Source organism: Argiope bruennichi, chromosome 11 (genome assembly GCF_947563725.1).
Source record: "Argiope bruennichi chromosome 11, qqArgBrue1.1, whole genome shotgun sequence".
Classification (NCBI taxonomy): Eukaryota; Metazoa; Arthropoda; class Arachnida; order Araneae; family Araneidae; genus Argiope; species Argiope bruennichi.
In genome coordinates, this window is record NC_079161.1 from 18,792,691 (window position 1) to 18,812,078 (window position 19,388).

A 19,388-nucleotide genomic window follows, 5' to 3' on the forward strand; every position below is an offset into this window, starting at 1 on the left:
ACTAAGTGTCAGTATCAAGATTCGAACTAAAGACAAACTTCACATACCTCTAGCGCCAAAGGAGTCTAAGATTCTTAATGTGATTAACGATTTTTGGTTTCAAATATGAAATATCTGGAAGAAAACCACAGTGGTAAGAATATTAAGAATATCTGCGCGTGTGCAAATCTTGACAGTTAAATTTCAATTAAATTTATAGATATTTTGACGAAACATTTTATTGTGGATGTACAAGAAATCGAAAATTTCGTACTAACTGTGCAATGAGGATGGAAATTCAAATTTAAAATGAATAAAAAATAAGAAAAATGTATAAAGCCTTTCGTCAGTTTCGAGACTCGAATGGAAGATCAGCATAAAGGTGTGAAATGCCATGTCGTTCTATCCAGCAGCCTGCCCAGTTTTCAAGCGATCGGGATGTCTAAGAATACGATTAACCATTCCTAGTTTCAAATATGATAGGCTTCTGTTCTAAAAGAATAATGCTAATAATACGAGTAGTAATTCATAGTAACTGTTGAATTAGTATGGACAAAAAAGAGAAAAAAAAATATTAGGATCCATTCGTTGGTTTCAAGATTCGAACTGAAGTAGAGTGAAACACACCTTGCTCCATCTACTCAGACACAAACATTTCAAGCGGCCGGGAGTTCTAAGATTCTTAATATGATTACCCATTCCTAGTTTACAATACGATGTCAGTCTCGTATAAAAGCACAATGCTAATGTTAGGAATAGTTACCAGCACATGTGCAAGATCTTTCTACTTAAAATTCATATATTCCGAGAGCAGGTGAGGATCTAAGATTCTTAATAAAACAATCCAATTCAAGTTCCAAATACTTTCAGAATCTTGTCTAAAAGTGCAATACTAGGAATACGACAGATTTCTGCGTATTTGCAAGATCATGACACTTAAAATTTCAATGCAATTTATGGATAAAATGAAACAAAATTTTATTTTTCAAGCGTAAGGTTTAGAATCATTTGTAGTAAAAGTTGAATATTCGAAATAAACTAAAAAGAAGAAATATGTATAAAACATCGGTCCGTTTTGAGACTCGAACAGAAGACCACTACAAAACAATTATAGAAGAAAAACCTATGAAACTGTCAGTTGAAAAGGAAACTTGAACGGATGACCTGTAACACTAAAAAAAAAAAGCAACCCACCCATCCATCATTCAAGCAGCAGAGAGCTCTAAGATTCTGAATGCGATTAACAATTCCTAGATTGAAATATGATGGCTTTTTGGTCTAAAAGCTCAATGCTAAGAATGATTAAATGAAAGAAAGAATTCTGCATTTCTTTTTATTGATTTTCAATATTATTCTCCATACTAATTTTGCAGTTGCTTCGAATTATTCCAAAATTTTTACTTCAGAAATAAAATTTTAAGTTAAAACATTTATATATTCATTTGAAATTATAAGTATCAAGATCATGCAGAAATCATTCCGATTCTTAGCATTGTGCTTTTAGACCAGACTCCCACCATATTTGATGTTTTTTATTCTATTCATAAGGAAAGTTCTTTTTTTTTTTTAAGTTCATGATCATAATTGTATCAAACTTTCATTAATCATTGTTTTAAATTTTAAGATTCTAAAATCATTTTTATGTCTTACTTACGCAATATTATCTTTACACATCTGTGTTTATAATTTAATAAAGGAGTGCTTTTTAATATCTTTTATACTTTTACGATTTGATTGGAAGAGTATAGCCAGATATGGCTCTTCCGCCAATAAACCAAACCAAACCCACCGTATTTGAAACTTATCTTAGCATCTTCATCTTAGACCCCTCGTACGCTGTATGATATATATAGCTTGTTGGATAGCGCGGCAGGCAGAAACGCAAATATTTGCTGGTCTTCATTTCGAGTCTCGAAACCGCAAAATGCTTTTATATATATTTCCTCTTTTTTGTTTCTTTTTAATATTTTTCTGAATACTGATTCTATAGTTCTCCTGATTTATTCCAAAGCTATTAATTCAAAAATAAAATTTTGCGTTAAAATATTTATATATTTGTTTGAAAATTTAAGTGTCAAGGCCATGCACATGAGCAAAAATGATTCTTATTCTCAACATTGTGCTTTTCGACCAGATTCCCACCGTATTTGAAACTTGAATTGGATTGTCGCATTAAGAATCTTGGACCTCCCGCTCGTTGTAGAGATATGTGGCTTGGTGGGTAGCGCGGCAAGAAGGAACACATATTTTTGCTGGTCATGAGTTCGAGTCTCGAAACTGCAAAATTCTTTAACATATTTTTTACTTATTTTGAATATTTTTCTGAATGCTAACTCTGTAATTCTCCTGATTTATTCCAAACCTATTAATTCAAAAACAAAATATTGCGTTTATATATTTGTTTGAAGTTTTAATTGTCAAGTCCATGCACATGCACTGTAATGATTCTTATTCTCAGCATTGTTCTTTTAGATGAGACTCCCACCGTATTAGAAATTTTAATTGGATTGTCGTATTAAGAATCTTAGTCTTCTCGCTCGTTGAAGTGATAAGTGGCTTGGAGGGTAGTGCGGCAGGTGCCGCTGTAGTGCTATGTGCCTATTTTAGCATTATCACGTGACACGAACGAGACAATGGCAAATGATTGTCTAATTGTGACAACTATTTATCGCTGTCCAACTGCCTTCACGTGATCTTCATGAGGTAGGCGTGACCTTCTTTTCCTCGCAATAGTTGGCTTCGAGTAAACGCTGTTCTAATAGTTCTCTTATGAAGTATATCCAAGATGAAAACACCAGCACTTGACTGCAATTTGTGTATCTATTGACCGTACGCTTGCTATAACACTTCATTGCAAGATCTAACTAGAATTAGAAAACAAAATCTTGAAACTGGCTACTTTTTGAAAACTATTTGAAATTAGCTTTAGCACTGATATTTATTGTTGTTATTCTGATTGGTAATCTACAGAGATGGTTATCAAACGCGTTCGCATAAAACTGATTTCTATTACATTTACTTATTTGAACCCTTTTTTCCCGTTTTAATCTTGTTCATGAGCTATGGAAGCTCTTTGCTCTTTGCCTGCTTTTAAGGATTCTCTCAGGTAAGACGAATTTTTTGCATTCTTTATGTATTTATCTGCATATATATATACATCTTAATTTAGAATTGTTTAATTTCCATTCATTGTATTTATAGTGTAAAAAATGGCGTACTTTTAAACCTAATTTTATTGATCGTTATACAGAACTCGCAGGATTGGTCTCCCTGAAACTTTCTAGTGCCTTCATACGCATAAGATTGTGAGCCTTCAGTAAAATTGCAAATATCGTGCATGGAACTAGCGAATGATAGTTACGAAATATAGATCTTTAGAATCCATCTAGAATTTTCACAGATTCTATCGCCAGAATATTTATTTTGAACTCATTTCTGGAGGCCGATTAAGACCAAATTTTGATGCGAAAATGACAGCCTTTGTTAGACGATAACATATCATATTTCACTGCGTTGACATGCATGCGATAGAACAAACATACAGACTGTAGATCGTTTGACGCATTTGGTTCAGAATTTGATAAGTATTCATTTTTTTAGATGCTAAACCTGGGTACTAAATTTTTTTTTTTTACCTAGTTCTTTATGTTTTGGAGTTACTAAATTATGAGTTATATTTGTATATGAAAAACCAGATAGATAGACTTTTGATGAATGATTTCATTTTACCATTGATAGAAACTTACACATTTTGTAGTAATTCCATATACCAAATATCAACGATCTAACCATATGTGTTTTTGAATGACCTTATTCTTAGACATGTCTTTTCCGAGACAGGCGGGTCTGAAACATGGAACTTCATCAAAATTTGGGGTTCGAATTTTTTAATGGTGACAGTATTTCGTATAAGAGAACGAGAAAAACATACTACGAATACTAAGAGAATATTACATTACATAACGAACTATAGGAACATTCATTGCATCATTTCGAGTACGGCTTTTAAATATTCTATTATGTTTTTAACGCATTTATTCTATGCGATATATATTATGACACCAAGAAAATGTGAAAAAGAACCATTTTAGATTTCCCTTTAGGTACTAGAATTTTTACCACACTTTAAAATTTAAGAGTGCATAATTCTACTTATAGATGTGAACATCAAATATACGTATGTAATATATGCCTTCAAATGAAAATTATAATATAAAGCCTTAAATGTGGCTTTACGCATTGGGATCATTCTATGCTAACTATAATTTTGATTCTAATAATTGTGAATTTTTATTCTGGTCATTTGGACTTGATTAACTATTGCATTTTTTATTTGATAATGTGTGTGATATTTTATTATATTTCTTTATTTTCTGAATTTATATTTTAATGAGTCATTTAGATCCGATGATTTAAAAATCACATAAATTAAAGGGTAACTTCAAACTTACAGAAATAAGATTCTAAACAAAAATTAGTGGTATTTTATTTTTTTTAAAAATACGTTTCAATAAATAAAAGCAATAACCCTAAGAAGTTGATTGCAAATGCAAAATTTATTTATTTTAAAACTAAATATCCACAACACATTATAAACATACAATACACATTGTAATTCTAAAAAATTGGGCTTTAAGTTTTTATTAATTGATTCAGTTTTAAGTATTTCATTTAAATTACAATTTTTTTTTTTTATTTTAGAAAAATATTTGGAATGTAGTGATAACCTTTCAAATTTTTAACGAAATTTCTTTTTATTTCGGCAGATAAATAATAAGTATTTGGTATTCAAGTGAATATTAGTATATTTCTCTTTCCGAATGTAAGTATGATTTAATAAAATATTTTTTTTTTCTGAAATTATCACCCTTGAAATTCCTCAAGATTTATAATTGGTTATAATGCCTCTTTGATAAAGATAACTGATAAAAAGGAATATTTTTTGGAGATTTATTATTATTATTTTAAAGATTATAATAACTCTCAAATTGATTTTTTTTTAAATTTAGTATTTGACGAATCTTATAATTTCAAGTAAAGCGTTTTCCAAATAAGAATAGGGTGAACATAATTTTTCATTTTTTTTCTCATTATTTTAGCCATTATACAATTTCAATAGAAAAGTCAGTTGTAGGGAGGGGGGAGGATATCACATGAATCTTTAGCTTTTAATCAGGCCATTAATAAAATTATCTTTTGTATTCTTTCGGTTTTTAATGTTTCATAGAGTTGCCGTTTTTCACATATAAAACTTATTCCAAAAGATTAAAGAAAGCATCGCCGCTGATTTACCCGAAATGCTATTTTGTATTCATACTTCGAACTTTCAAACAGACTATACAAATTTCTATTCTTTCTTTCACAATTTTATTCTAATCCAAATCCAGGTGGCAGTGCAAATTGTTAGAACGTTAACGTTGCTTTTATAAAACAGATAATGTCTTTTTTTTATTATTCAATTTGCATCACTTGTTTGTAATTAGCTCTTTGTTTAAGATCAATTAGGAAAGTTTATTATTTTTTTAATGTGACAAATACAGCTCATAAAAATTTCTCTGTTAAATCCATCTTTATACAGAAAGTACTATTATATCAGTAATTAGATAAAATTTTAAAAAAAGATTGCTCTAAAAATAGCAACAATATCAAAAGTTGTAACATTTGCAAAATTTATATAGAATTTTTTTTAAATAATGGAATATTCATCATTTTTCATCATGGAATAAGAATTTTTCGAAATATCAAATGTATCAATCTTTCAAATTTAATTTCGATATGGATGCACTATATGATTAGAAAACTAAAATTTTCCCTTCTAAAATTTCACAACCAGAATGCGTTCTTATAGCTGTGATTATATATAATGGATGGACAAAAGTATCAAACATCTCTTGAAATGATATTTGGAAAGAAAATGCTGACGCAAACTATACGGTGTCCTTAATACTTTGCGCAGTCAATCATTTTCGGAAAATTATTCTGTAAATTTGCAATTGCTTCATGTCAGAGTTGCAATGTTCAAACTTCGCAAAATTTGGAGCTGACTTGGCAGAGTGGGGATGCTTCCGTAAGCAGAGTAAAAGAAGTGTCTAGTGTTTCAAGAGACACTGTATCCAAGATTTATTCTGCATACTTGAAAAAGAAAAAATATTTATTTGCTAAATCACGACGCTGATAAAATTCTGAGCTCGGGGATCGTGACAGACAAACATTAACTCTAAACCTGCCGCGTTCTGACCACTTTCCAATGGTAGTTAGTTCCAATACGTCGGTGAAATGCCGGTCTGTTTAGTGTTAAGCTGGAATGTGAGAAAGAAGACACCACAGCTGCTACTGAAATGAATGCCATTCTCAAAAACTTTGAGAGCACCAAATCAAAAGGGAGCTCCATGAACAGGGTATTTCAAGCCGAGCTGCGATTCAAAAACATTCATCAGTGATTGTAATGTCAATAACAGGGAAAGATGGTATAAAGTTATAAAGCTTGAATTCTGGTGCTATGAAAAACAGTATTTGGGTTGGATGAGTCTTTTTTTTTTCCACTTTTAACTAGTGTTGTTTCCCCGATTTGCCGAATTTATGTATAGTGGATTCCATCTCAAATCTATAATACAGACAGCTTGTTACCAAGAATGAAACATTGAGGGGAGTTCTTTGTTGATTTGGGCAGCTGTATCGTGATGGTTTTCTGGGAGCCTCGTGATTACTCAGCAATAGCAGATTATTCCGAAGACTGGATGTAGATGAACATTTTGGCTAACCAAGGCCTTTCCTTGGTGCAAAATATGTTCCCTAATGGCAATGAGGTCTTATAAGACAGTAAAGCCCCTGTTTTCATGGCTCACATCGTCTAGTATTGGTTTTCTGAGCACTAAGATGATTTTTTGGGGGCTCCACAATCGCTATACATCAATATTACTCAATCTTTGTAGTCTGCATTGGAGAAGAGAGTATGTGACCTCTATCCACTAACATCATCGCTGTCTGAACTTGTCCCCGCTTTGCAGGGGAAAAAATGGAACAAAATTTCCTTGGCAAATCATACAGAACCTGTAATGATCCATCTCTAGAAGAATACAAACTATTTTGATTGCCAACGGTTGGCCTGCACCCTATTAGGCAAGGAAACGTGATTTTAGGGGGTTGTATATATTCGTCTCTCTCTTATCTAATAGTAAATATTAATTTGAAAACGGTGGTGTCCATTTCTTTCAGAAACGTAGCTTTAATTTTGACCTGAACTGAAATTGAATGATGAGGTAATTCATTAAAAAAAAAATGAAATTCGAGTTTTAGGCATTACTTTTGATTTTAAAAAAAAACTCACCACTTTCCTTCGTTAAAAAGTTTTACGAAAAAGTCGAAATATTTTCTAAATTGGACTATATTTCTGAATTTGCGATTCGGCTAGAAAAAGCATATTGCAAAAATTGGAATCAATTCCCCACGTAGCTCTCCGTCTCTCTTCAGCAGCTTTCAGGCCATTCCCTGTTAAAATCTTGTGTGTTAAAATCTGTCTAGGCACAGATGAAAGAAAGCGTTATAAACAACGAAAACTATTTTAAGAAATTGATTTTTTTAAAAAAAATTTATAATAAATATAGCCAAATGTATAAGATAAACTTCAATACAAATTCTTAACTTTTTGCATTTATTTTTTCAGTTTAATTTTAACTAAAAGATTTCAATTCAAAAATAATTCCTTTAAAATCATTTTAAGGAATGACTACAGTTAATACTATACTCACACTAATCATAAAGTCATTTCAATTATTTTCAAACACCTGGTTTTTAATAAAATTAGAGCCATGGCGCAGGAAAATATTTTTATATAGACAGTTAAAAATTTTATATATATATATTAGTGAATACATTTATAGTTGGATCAATACAAATTCAACTTCATCCAATTCTAGTACTTAATTACGACAAAATATGCAAATTTTCTATATTAAAATAAATCCAATACTTATAACATTTTTGAAAATTTCAATCGATCGTCAATGAGTTATAAATAACTGCAACGTTTGAATTCCGAATCTTATAATTTTTGATTAGTTTAAATGATATGTCTCCTGAATGTGATTTTATTTTTATTTACAAATAATCGTGAAAATAAAAGGATGCATTTTGAGATCTTATTTTATATCGTTATGTCGCCTGAAACGACAGATTTTTAAAAAGACATTAACATTTCTTAGAATAAGATTATCATATTTAATAGATGAAATGAAAATTAGAATAAAGGTTACTGGGTGAGCTTTTGCTGCGTTTCTAGGAATTTAAATAACCTCTAAATATTTTTCCTTGTACATTTCCCGCTATTTTTGTTCGATTTTTCTATTTTTTTTTTTTATATCAAGGGATTCTTTATTAAGTAAAACATTTAAAAAAAAAAAAACCTTCAAAACTGAGTGCTGCATATATATAATTGGATGAAAATAAGTAAGATAATTCGTGAGATAAGCATAAATATTTAAATTGCCCCCCAATGAAAAGTTCCATTTAAATATTTTTAAGAAAATGTGCATCACAGATGTATGAATTTTTTTTCTTCCGTTAAGGCAATACGAAGTGATCGAATATTTTTTTGATGGAACGTACAAGAATTTCATAGGATTTCCATGCAAGGGCAAGTATATCTCGTAAGAAATTCAACATTTTAATGCCATAATGATGCAACATTTTTTAAACATCATAATTGATAATAGCGATCCCCTTTGTTTTAATTTTCTTATGTGAACGATCTCATTATTTATATGTATATATATATATATATATAATATTAGCGGTATTTCTGTAGAATTGTATACAACATATATCAATTGAAATTGCAAGAAATATTGAGAAAAAATTATTTTTTGGATAACTCCTACTGCTTAGTATCCATCTTTTCACCTTCACTGAATAACATTTCAATTTTTTTATTGTCCGATTCAGGATATTCCTAGGGATAGACTTTTATTTATGATGAAAGTCCTAGAATTATAATCATCATAGCAATTCATTAAGCGTTTATTTTTAAAATTGGACTGAATAATATTTCTAAAATGTATTCACATCGCTAAACAACATCGCCTTTCTACCAAATATCTGACAATGAAGACATGCATGTGAGGCTGTGAAATTATACATTTCATTTTAGAAATATCTGTATGCATTTGTCAATGATACACGTGCATTGAAATCGAAATAATTTTAAATGCATCTACATTCCATAAAATTTTGTGCTGCCGAACTGCAGGATCAAATGTCGTCATTTTAGCAAAGAATATGAGGAATAAATATAATATAATAAATTATTTATGCTTAATTTCATAACGGAAACTTCTTTCATGACCTTTATCGAATGAGAAATTCTAATTGAAGGTTCAAAAGAAGACACGAAGGATCAATTTCTTAAAATTTATTGAAAAGGAAATGGAAAACGTCGACATATCGTTTGCAAGCAGGCATTAACAAACGTTGACAGATGGCGCTCTATGCTGAAAAATAAAAAAAGTTTTAATAGACATTGTCCTAAAAATATTCAGCTTATATAAAACTTCCAACTAAGTTATTGATTTCTATTCCATTTTCTTGACATCTCACAATATTTTTATCAATAAATATCGAATCATGAAGCACAAACTGATTGTTCTCTCTTGTTGAATGATTTAAGTGGGTTACAGTACGTCGTACAAAGTTTGTTGGGATACTCGTATTTAAAACTTGCACTTCTTTTAAGTATCATTAGAATAAATCTGAAAAAGGAATATCATTACGATGATATTGCATAGCATTGATAGTCACACAATGCATTTAAAGTTGTTTCATTCGTAGCGCCCTCTGGCTACGGCGCGTTTGGTAGAATTTTAATCATTGTACCGCATAGAAAATGCTTGTCACAACCAAAGAAGTTTATGTAATTAAAGAATTGATCACACACATCAACTTAATGCAATTTCGCCAAAAGTAAAAGGATGAAGGCATCTGAACTGATATTTTATAATTATTATTATTTGTTGTTGCTGTTGTTTTTTCATTGTTTTCATTTATTGTAACGTAGGGGGTGAAGCATGTTCAATTCCAAATCCCTTGCCAGTAACGAAGGAGTAACCGTTCCAATAACCATTGCCGTTGTGTATGATCTACACTCAGCTCATCAAGCACATCAATCCCTACGCTATTCAATAGCAGCACAAAGAGGACAACTTATTTAATTCTATGAATATATATATCAATAATAGTGATAAGTTGTTCTAAGTAAAATTTTTTTTGTATGTTTTTCCATGTTTATAGTTTTATAATTCTTCATTTCCATGACCGCATTACATTTGTCTGACGTCACTAAAATATTTCACACGTGATGAATTTGTCATCATCAGAAGTTCACCCATTTTTGACAATTGCTATGGCATACCGTCACGCATTACTTCTTTAGGAATACGAGAAGCCATTTGACTTTAAAGGGCTTTTTCGATTACCTTGTATATATTTTACTTAAGAAATAACACTGTCTAATAATCAATACCTATAAGTCTGTGGTGGACCAGCTTTCATCAAAATGACGTCACAGTTTAAGTTGCGTGATCCTACAAGCGGATTTATTATACGTGCACGAGATATTATTACACTGCATTTTATTATACTGCAACTCTATCTTTCTTTTCTTAATGTTTCCGTTAAATAAAGATGTTATTTTTTTAGGCCGTCATTGAATTAAATATTAGGCACAACATCCACAAGTCAATGAAATTTAAATCAATCAAATTACATCTATATTGCCCAAATATTTATATTTATACTGAAATGCAGCATCATATTTAAAAGCATTAGAAACATCATGTGGAATTAAGATTAAAAACTGTCATAAGAATAATTATATTTGAAAAACGGAAATAAGGAAACATTGAAATTCTTATCTAACCACCAAGAAGTAGACCGAGTCCAACAATGAAAATCTCAAGAAACGTAATTTTAATACTTAAAAAAAAATACGCTTTCAGTGTTAACAAATGAGAAAAAAAAATGAAACAGGCAATTTATTTGTGTAATTTAGATAGACTTTTATTCCTTCCGCTGAATGTAGTTGTAAAATTATATCAACTTAGCGGACAGATGGCGCTCAAAACTGACAATCAGAGGACTTCATTTCTCTTCCGCCGACTTCTTGTTTTAACGTATTCCAGATTATAAAAAAAAAAGAAAAAAGGATGAGGCTTAAAAGATACTAAAATACTGACCAAGTTTTTGAATTTTCTCTACTACTTTTGTATAGTTTTTACAATTCTGTTTCAAAAACACCTTATCCTCACGAATTATGTGCTCTCATTCATTCCTAACCTGTCTGTAAAACAGTGCTATTATGTATTGAGCAGTTTGCTAAATAGGGTAGATTCCATCATATATTTGTTAGGAAATTTATATTTAAAAAGGAAAAGTCTCTTGAATTCAATGCTTATTATTATGTGAACTTGCAGATTTAAAAGGAATAGAATAGCTATTTCTCTGCCCATCACCGGCAGTCTTGTAATGCATTTGTAATTGAGTTTGGTTTTTAGTAGCATTTGGCTAAGACGCAATCAACAGAATTTTGAATTCAGAACAGATCAATTTATATATTTGTGCTTAGTTCATGAAACAGCAAAAGCAAAAGGCTTGAGGATTGCTAACTGATAGTTAATCTCAGTTTTTTTTTTTTTTGTTTTTTGTTATCAGGATTCCGCTTGTTGGATAATTTAGCTAGACTTGCTTGTGCTGTGCATCATTGCCACCTTCTAATAGAAGTCGGTCAAGTAAAATTGCCGTTTATAATCGGTCAATACTCAGTTTTGCAAGCACTCAAAACCTTCTGCTAAAATAAAACAGCGGAATGGTAAATTTATAACATACAGGACATGAGAATATTTATTCTAGTGGTATGGAAAACCACCAATTTTTTTCATGTCTTTCGGATGACTCATTTATTCATTCAAATTCATTTCGTTGACATCATATCATGAATAAGACGTCATTGAAGATCCCCCCCCGTTTCTCGAAAGCCATTTTTCTTGTCCAATCAAATAATTTAACTTGAGAAATAGTGAAGAACAATGGCGAAAAATAAATGAATGGAAAGAAATAAAATTAAGTAGGATGTATATACCTTTTCCAATAGAAAAACTAAACAAAACTTATCTTCTATGACATTTTTATCCTTACCTCAGCAAACAGTAGGTAGGTAATAAATAACTAAAAATTGGAACGAAATAAACAAAGTAATACAACCTTGCGTTAGTAATAAGACAGTTTTGCGTTAAATAAAAATAATCAAAAAAATATTTAAAATTTTATTGATTAAATCATCATTATCGTTATGGAAGTTCACTGCAGTTCATTGGCCACCGGCTGGGCCTTCAGTTGCATTCGAGGAAAATTTTTGGCTTGAAGCGTGTGTAATTCCGTGAAGTGCAGGAAAGAAATGTGCAATGTGAAAAGTAGAAACTAATTTTATGTAGAATGAATGAAATGATATTAAGAAATTGAAAGAGAAAAATTAAAAATAAAAATAAAGATTTGAAAACGATTTCTTATAAAGTTGATACTATGAGTGATAAACGATGGGAAGATTTTTTTTCTTTTTTAAATTGAAATAGCGAGGTTTTAGGAGTGTGTCAAAAGTGGGACTGTCACTATGAGCGAACCTAGGAGAAAAAGTTTCAGAAGACCTAGAAATGCTATGGGAAATTAGGGAAAACTAGTTACAAAAGGGAATGGGGCGTGGAGGAGCAGTTATTATCTGAAAAGAACCGCTCTGGGGCGCATTTTATTTTCAGGAAATGAATCATCATTCAAAGGGATTTTAGTAATAAACCGGTGCTTTCAGCATGTTATGATTAGATGAGACACGTGCAGAAAATTCACCATCATTAAGATAGATTTAAATGGCTGGTAAGCCTTTCCTCTGAAGTTCCAAATGTATTCTCGAAATCACCATATGCTTTTAGAATCTCTTAATAATTCTCTTTGATAGCCTAAAATGTTTCTGGCAATGAAATAATCGTGCTTGTGAAATATGGCATCATTTTTTTATTAATATTATTTTCATTTGTAAATTGCAAGATTATATGGTGTTCAAGATATATTACTGCAGCAGACATAATCATTAGATTTAGAAGTTAATAAAAGTATAGATGAAAAAAAATTCAAAAGTACCCAAGTAAATTAAATTTTTTTAAAAACCAAATTTTACCATTAAAGTGGAATACAAAAATATTTTATAACGATAAAATAATGTTTCTTCAGGAACTATCCGTCTATGGTGACTGAGAAGTTAATTGCGTTTGATCTCAGTTTAATCTATTAGGCATTTTTTTTTGGAACTAGTTTCCCTCACGGCGGGTAGTGAACATCATCTTTACCGCAATTTCAGATGTATTATACATTACTTTTATATGTTATTTTATGTTATTATTAAATGTAGATTTAAATCATCTATATATGAGATTTAAGTACAGTTCAACGTAATCTTTTGAATATCATTCAAATTGCTACTGTAGAAGGAAAAATAGCTTTGGATTTTATTGATTTATGTAAAAATTTTATTGTTACATAATTCAAAACAGTACTTTAGATAATGTTGTTTTGCTTAGAAATGAAAGAAGATGCACTTTTTGGAATCTATTTTAAGTGATAATTTTTAAAACAGTCGTTTTTATTCAAGCATATAGAAACATTATATTTGATGCACTTGATTCTAGTAAAATCTCTGCAAGACGACAATTTAAAACTTAGTTTATTCTCAATATGCTCCAAAGGAAAGATGATATTTGCATTTAACAACAAGGTAAATTCGAATGACATGTGGACTGAATTAAAATAAAATAATGCAATCAGAAACGAGACATTACTGACACACGCGTGAAAAAAATTGAATGAAAAAGTGCCAGAAATCAAGGTAAAAGAGTGATGAAGAATTCCGGAAATGCATTCACCCTTCGTCTCACACCCCTTAGTGAGATGGAATCGTCAAAATGTGGCCGTCTCATGAAACTGAAGCGAATAGTAACAGGTTGTGCAAAAGAGAGAGATTGAAGACTTGTGAACTGACAAAGTATTTATTTTCATTTTCTATTGTTTTCATTTTGCAGCGTAGACTACCTTGAATGATGCAAATCTTGTTTAGTATGCACGATTGCCAGTTCTAAGTGACCGGTCAAGAACAATTGCCGTGTAATACGGTCAACACTCAGTTCAACAAGCACTTCAATCACTTCGCTGAAGAAATGGCTACGATTGATAATTTATAAACAGTAAGACATAAATGCCACTCTTTTAGTGGTACTACATCTTAACTTAATACAAATTCTTTCATACTTTTCTTAAAGCTTACAAATGTTTATTACATAATTTTTTAGAACCTTGACAGTATTACTTTTATAAGAAGTCAATAAAATATATAGCATTTTATGTTACGTTTATCGTGTAAATTTTAGTTCATGAGATGATTGCTCATTTTTGTCGATTTTTGTGTTCTGTCCGTTTACTGTTTTGATACCTTCTCCCTTTTTCATAACTATTCGCTGAAATAGCAGTGTGCAGTACCAAACAATATATAAGAGCCATAATATGCGTCATACGAACCTAAATCCTGTTGATACGGGACGAATGAAATGCTTTGCGTCAGTTTGACTTTGTAATCGATTACACAATAAATGAAGAGTTGTGCGTGAATATCATAAAGAAATAATAATACAATTTGTGTTTAAATAAAGAAACATTGTTTGTATTTAATTGGGATGTACATTTAAATTAAATCCATGTTCTCTCTCTCTCTCCGTGTGTGTGAGTGATGGCACTACAGTCTAGACCCCTGGACCCACAATTGCAGCTTGTAAGGTGAAATCCTTGAAAAGATTGGTGAAATAACCACAGAAATCCATGAAAAAGGTTCGTTCATTTATTCCATATATAGTTACAATAATTAAAGATATGTCTCACCCGTTTTCCTACAAAATTTAACCAAGATAAAAAATGTGAATAATTTGTGTATCGATTAGTCGCACGTTTGGTACAACACTTGGTTGCAAGATCTGACTAGTATTAGAAAATAAAATCTTAAAACCGGCTGTTTTGTGAAATTATTATTTAAAATTATCTTTAGTACTGATTTTCCTTGTGTAATGTAACGGATGATACCATAAGAATATTCAAATTTAATTGAATTATAATAGTTACGGCTCTGTTTATTGTTGATAGTCTTGCAATGCATTCGTCATTGAGTTTTGTTCGCAGTAGCGCGAAAGGAGTAAAAAATGTCTGTCACAAATCAACATATTCTATATTTATCACAGAACTGCTCACAACATCCTTTTGAATTTTAATAACTCCAAAAACGAAAGGTAGTAAGCTCGCCCGCCAATTGACGTTTACATTTCTTCACATTTTATTATTGTGACCGCAGTATCATGAAGTATGCTTGCAGAAAATCGAAAGTTTAAAACATAAGCATCTATTAGAAGTCGGTCAGTTATAATTGCCGTTACACACGTTCTTTAATGAGTTTTACAAGCGCTTTAAGCCTTTCACATGATAAATATGAGAAGAAAAACATATATGTATATATAATGCAAGAAGGAAAGGATAATTTTTGTAGTGGTAATTTACACTGAAAATATTTTTCACCTTTCTACTATTAACTTATAATCATTTAGTTCATTTTGTTCGTGACATTTAATGAATGAGTCATCATACAAGATTCTTTTCCAAATTAAATTTTCCCTTTCCTTGAAGTGATAAGTCAAATTTTTTCCTTACTAAATTATCTTTTTTAAAGGGAAAGACCAAATATCGGATTTTACATTTTTCTTGACATGAACCATTTTTACATGTGTGTTAGAGCTCTACAGAGAAGAGACCATTTCACTTACAGCTATCAAAGTTGGCAAATATATATATTCTGGAGTGCACCACTCTGTACTTAGGAGTGATTTTTTGGAAATTTGAATTGATTTAAAAGTAGGCGAAATTTTCACACCTTTTCGCGATTACTTCCGAAAATATTATAATAGAAAAATAAATTTTAACAGCATTTAAAAATTCAAAAAAATTATCAATTCTATGATACCCTACAGTTTTTATTTTTAAATTTTCTTTTAATATTTTAAGCATATTTTGAATAATATATTTCATTATTGAAGTGAAACTCATTATTGATCATAATATTACATTTCGGCTTTGATTTCCATTGTTGGGATGAGGACATGAAGATTTGGCTAGTTTTTCCATAATGATTAGGTTAAATCATGTTTTTATTAAATTTTTTGGTAATTTGTTGCATTTAAAATTAAGTTTTAAGTTCAGATTCCAGCAATGGCTGAAAATTTTTTAATGTAAAATATAGTTGATTTTTTCCCCGTGATATAATTGGATGTATAACGATGTAGACAAATGCAAAGCACAATGAACAGAACAGTGTAAGATTTTTGGAATAATTAAAATGATATATCTATCAAAATTTGAAATGGGAAAATGTTTTAATAAAGAAACAAAATGTAATTGTTAGCAACCATTCATCCCAGTGAACCAACTGATCTATATGTAAAATAAAAATGTAAAATCTAATATGTAAAAAGTTGAAAGAAAAAGCACGATACAACAGCTTTCCATTTTTTAATAAAGCAGAATAATTGTCAGAAAAATTTATAAAATTTTACTGATTTAGAATCACGTGCTCAGAAAATTTATCTTCGGTAGAAATAGATTAAACTGGTTGAAATTTATTGGAAACGAAAAAGAAATAAGCGTGGAAATTTTTGCTGAATTTTGGCAATATTTTTAACCAATTACCATCAATAGATTACATTGTTTCAGTGAAGTTCGGAACGGTTTCATCGTTTCATCAAGTATCTGATCGCGTCATTTTTTTTTTCTGTTGTTGAAAATTAAAGGTGAAAGAGTCTATTTTATATCTGTGTCATTTACAATACGTATAAAAAATGAAGTTACAATGGCGCGAAATTTACAAGATACATGAAACATACATTTACATCTTTATTAGTGACTGATGTCATGGTCTCAGTTGGAGAGTTTCGAGTACGTAAAAAAAAGAGCTTCTGTAAGACAATAAAGTCGGTGTTAATTTCATAAAATATGGCGGAATCTTAGACATTAAGTTATATCTAAACGATTTATCTTAAATCAAATATAACCAAAAAACGACTATATTGGTTATATTTAATGCCGAATGAAATATGACATATAATGTGGGGACCAATCACTGCTAATAATGAAGATAAATGTGTGGGTTATGTTGATACTCTGTATGCGAGTCCATTTGACCCACATCGACCAAGCGTTTCACATATATACTTTGGTGGGGGGAGGGAGGCATTGCACTTATGAGATACTTTTTGAAATTTAAATCAATGAATCATGTCGATTTAAATGATGCAGCTCTGAAAAAAATGGCTATGTCAAGTCCCAAGCTGAACTTAAACCCTTGCTGTGAAGTAATAAGCTGATAACTTTATAGAGCACTGAGCATCGTTTTAAATCATTGGGATATTTATATATTTTTTTAAAAAGTAGTTTTCTTTTAAATGTAATGGTATATATTTTTAAAGCATTTACATGTTTTAATCATTTCTATATGGTTTATTTGTGACGCCACATTCAGATGACGCTAACATGTTTACAGATTCTTTAAAATAATTAATGCCACACTGCCAGGAGCCATGACGATATCGTTAATTTTTCGAATTCTCTCTGTTTTAAATTCGCTCGCCTCCAATACACATGTTATATTTCTTCTTTAACAATTTTTTTCATAACTGTTTTATATCTGCACTTTTACGAATTGTCTTATTCACAATTCTTTAATCATTTTTTTAAATATTAGAATACAATAAAGCTGCATTATATTCATTACATACAATAGCTTCTAGAATATTCCAGTTGTTGTGAACTTGTGATCAAATTACATGCTGTGCTCTTTTTATAGTTATTTTGAAATACCGCAACAAAAAAACATAAAAAAAATGATAGAATAATTACACAACTGCCCTTTGGTACTATTTTGGTTACTTGATGACAGATATGAAATTTTCAGCTGCAAAGGCTATCATCCATGATTTCAAAATTTACATTCTTAAAATACGTTGTAATTCAATATTGTTTTCAGCACCATCTTTGACTTTCGTGGTATTTTGAATAATTAACGTTTAGAAATAAATCCATCGTCAATTAACAGATTTTTCTCTTCAAAACCGCATTCATTAAAATTCCAAAAGCGGAAGCTTGATGGCTTGTTGCCTGATAATTTCTGGTAGATTTTTTTTTTTTTTTTTTTTTTGGATTTTTCTATTGTTTTTGTCATTTACACTCACGTTAAAGGTTCAGAATTATCAGTACACGATTGCCAGCATCAGATTTGAAGCCGGTCTAATACAATTGCCGTATATTCGGTCTAAACTCAGTTTTTCCAAGCACATCAGACCTCAAGCTTTCTGTATAAAAACGAAAGATTATTTATATTTTCCGAAAAATATATATTTCTCTTTTAGTGGTAGATTAATTAAATGCTTTTGTAATAGTTAATTCCTACAATGTATTGAATGTCTGTACTCATTTCGGAATATGTTAAACGACAATTTTTGCACATTTATATCTTGGGTGGCCAGGAGTCGATAGAGAAATCCACTCTTCAAGTAAGAATTGCATCCTATGTTCTACACTGATGGGGAAAAAAATCTCAATGCCAACAAAAATTATTGTAGAGTAATAAAATTTGGACAATGCATTTGTCTAGTTAACATGTTTAATTGATTAAATTTTCAAGATCATAGATTAATTTAAACTCTAGAAAATGCATTTCAAATGTGAAATGCTGTTACATTAATAACTGGTGTAACTTCCAGAATTTTGAATGCAAGCCTTCAAACGTGCATGCCTTATGTCATACAGGTGCCAAATGTCACTTTGTGGTATGGAGTTCCATGCTTGTTGTACTTAACTGACAATTCAAATCACATGTAAAATATTATCATACTATGATGCTTCAGTCTAAAGAATTCAAATTTCAAATCACTTTTTATTTATTTATTTAATAAGCAATATTCACTGCCTCAGTTTGTTAAGAAAATGTGCAAGTAAATTTGAAACTCATTGTAAAAAATATAAAAGCATGATTTGGCCACACAAAGGCTTAAATCTTCAAGAATCCTGGTTACTTAAATGGCCTTTTTTTCTGATTCTTCATACGAATAAAAAATATTTAAAACATTACAATTAAAATATCGGCAAAACCATGGCATATGTTTCCCATCAGTAGAATTATTCTGTTCCTATTGAATAATGACTTTAATAATAATAGTTTTCGTTCATTTTGAAAGATATTAATTCTCCAATGTTTAGAAATTTATACTTTCTCATTATACAAGATACTTATA